The following is a 2924-nucleotide window of genomic DNA, read 5'->3' as shown; positions in this document are numbered from 1 at the left end:
GGGGGGGGGGGGGGACAGGACAACAGGAATATGGAGGATTATTTCAGAGCGAAAACACTCAATATCATAACTGATGCTGCTGTATGATGTAACCAGTGTTCAGGTGTTTTTAACACCGTGTGTTCATTTCTCTGCATGCCATATTTCTCTAAATCCAGTTCAATGTATTAAATTCAGATATTAATCAACAAGCCCTAATATTATTATATGAAACACTATGAACCAGCCGCAGCCACTGTCATCCGACTCCATCCGTACAACCTTAACATTCGGAGCTACTGCTGCCCTGGAGGAGATTTAGAAACATCTCTCAGGCGACTGAACGGTCAGTTAAAGTTCACAAAATGAAGCTCAAGTTTAAATAAAATCCTTTTCCCAAAAAGGGCCGGTGCACGTTCAAAACCGGGCCGGCAGTACGAACCGAGGATGAACTATATATATATAAAATAATAATTATAATAACTGCATCTCATGTTGTGTTAGAAGAAGAAATACCTGGAGGATGCGGGCATTGATCCCGCTACCTCTCGCATGCTAAGCGAGCGCTCTACCATCTGAGCTAATCCCCCATGATGCACTGCTCTCAACATTGCTTTGACACCAAGTTGTTGTGACAAATACAAAAAAAAAGCAACATGTCAGTAAAAATTATTTGGGGGGGAAAACATCAAAATGTCATTTTTTTTCCAATTTGTTTCTCACTTTTGTCACTTTTATTGACATTTGTCTTTTTTTTTTTATTAGTGACACACAATTTCTATTAATAATTATTCTTCTCCAAATATAAATATTTTGACATTTTGTTTTTTTTCCCCAAAAATTTTAAAGCTTTTTTTTTTTTTTTACATTAGTTACTTTTGTAGACATTTTAGCATTTTTTTTTTTTTTTTACATCTTGTGTCACACACAAGTTCTTTTATTACTTTTGTTTTTCTCCAGATATATAAATCTCTTTTGTGTCTTTCGATCAATGTTGTCACTTTTTCAGCTTCACTTTTTATGCATTGGAACACGTGACGTCTGAACGTTGTCTATCCACTATACTATAGGACTAGTTTGGCATAATGGGGGATTAGCTCAGATGGTAGAGCGCTCGCTTAGCATGCGAGAGGTAGCGGGATCGATGCCCGCATCCTCCAACTATTTCTTCTTCTACTGAAGACGGATGTAGTGCAGCATGAGGTCTAAAGGCTTATTATTTTTGTCATTATGTTGCTGACATGCTCATATCATTCTCATCATATAACGGAAGTCTATTTCCAAGAGTGAACTTACTTCCCCAAAAGGTCAACACATCACCACCTTTCATATTCGACCATATTTAATCGATCACTTAATCTCATTAATGTGCAACATTTAATATTCAGGACTTTTGAAACACCTTTTTTGCTTTATGGTCATGGATTGTGCTCCAATAGAGAGTTCCATCTACTTTGTACTGTCATGTGGAGAAAACAAAAACAAAAAAGCAACTGGAGGATGCGGGCATCGATCCCGCTACCTCTCGCATGCTAAGCGAGCGCTCTACCATCTGAGCTAATCCCCCGTTAGGACCTACCGAGTATACGTCATGGATTATATACATAACACATGTATCGTAACAGTACACAATGTACCAGCTACTGGTTGTGTCCCAGTGCAAGGATCGCAGCGTAGTTTTACACACATCTGACCAGTTTCCTCTTAACGAACGAGTATTAGTACACGTATGTATACTGCCCCCTTGTGGCGGCGCTGTAACACAGCGGTGGCACACAATGAGGCTGCTGCTTGGCCCTCCTGTTGACCTCGGGTCAAATTTAACCCGTTTTAGAAACACTTTCTACATCAGTGGAACAGTTCGCAAAATATAAGGTGACAAAATGTAAGGTAACGGATCTGATATCCGCTGAGGAGAATACGGTCTAACCTGCTGTCATTGATCCTAAATCATACGCCACACGCCCTCTAGTGGCCTTTAAGTGGGATTAATAAACATGTTCACAGAGGAGAGAAAGACAGTAGATTTTTACACTTTTATGTTCCCTGTATCTGTCTTTTATTGTCTGTAAAGCGTCCTTGAGTGTTAGAAAGGCGCTGTTAACTAAAATGTATTATTATTATTATTATTATTATAATTATTATTATTATTATTATTATTATTATAATTATTATTATTATTATTATTATTATTATTTATGGTTTAACAGCTTGTATTATAAATCCATCAACGTCAGTTAAAGGTCGGTATGCGTTACGAGAGGATCGGATACACAACTCCTTCAAACATCCATATTTAACACAATAATAATAATAATAATAATAATAATAATAATAATAAGGACTCCCACACACATTTAACCCCCCCCCCCCCCCCCCCCCCCCCCCCCCCAACGTCCCAGCAGATCACGTGTCCTCCGTTTAACTCGGGTCAGAGTGACCAATTTCTAATTTTTACGGCTTTACCTGAGTTTCTGCGATAAACATGTGTTCAACTTACCGGAAATCCACACCGCAACCGACCCGACGTCTAACGTTACCGGAAGTCGTGTTTTGAGCGTTTTGAGCGTCATTCAGAAAGTTGAAATTTCCCACCTTTATGCTAATGAGCTATGACGCGGTTAACCGGCTGACGCCAGCCGCCAATCGGAATGTAGACGTCCTTGACGCGGGCTGATCCCGGAGAAACATACGATGTGAACTTAGGTTCCTACCAAAACATTCGTTCTCAGGACTAACTCATAATCGCTGTTGCTAGGTTACATATCGTTTATAATATAGCGTTGTTGGTACCGAGGGACCAGTTAGCGTTAGCTGTTGGTCACATGGTCTCTAACGCTCCCTCAGGGCGAGGGCCTGCACGGGTCGCTGGGTCGGTCCGGGTCACTGGGTCGGTCCGGGTCACTGGGTCGGTCTGTGGTCTGGTTAGCTAGGTTAGACTGGGT

The 2924-nt window shown here is 40.6% G+C and overlaps 3 non-coding genes across 3 annotated transcripts; 1 reads left to right on the top strand and 2 right to left on the bottom strand.

Annotated features, from left to right (window-relative positions):
- Positions 1–496: 496 nt before the first annotated feature.
- On the bottom strand, positions 497–569 carry trnaa-agc. Its single transcript has one exon. It is a non-coding gene; the product is annotated as a tRNA-Ala (tRNA).
- Positions 570–1066: 497 nt separating this feature from the next.
- On the top strand, positions 1067–1139 carry trnaa-agc. Its single transcript has one exon. It is a non-coding gene; the product is annotated as a tRNA-Ala (tRNA).
- Positions 1140–1473: 334 nt separating this feature from the next.
- trnaa-agc lies at positions 1474–1546 on the bottom strand. The gene has a single exon. It is a non-coding gene; the product is annotated as a tRNA-Ala (tRNA).
- Positions 1547–2924: the final 1378 nt, after the last annotated feature.

The sequence above is a fragment of the Etheostoma cragini genome, chromosome 18 (genome assembly GCF_013103735.1).
Source record: "Etheostoma cragini isolate CJK2018 chromosome 18, CSU_Ecrag_1.0, whole genome shotgun sequence".
Lineage (NCBI taxonomy): Eukaryota > Metazoa > Chordata > Actinopteri > Perciformes > Percidae > Etheostoma > Etheostoma cragini.
The sequence above is the reverse complement of the archived record's forward strand: the minus strand, read 5'-3'. Positions and strand labels throughout refer to the sequence as shown.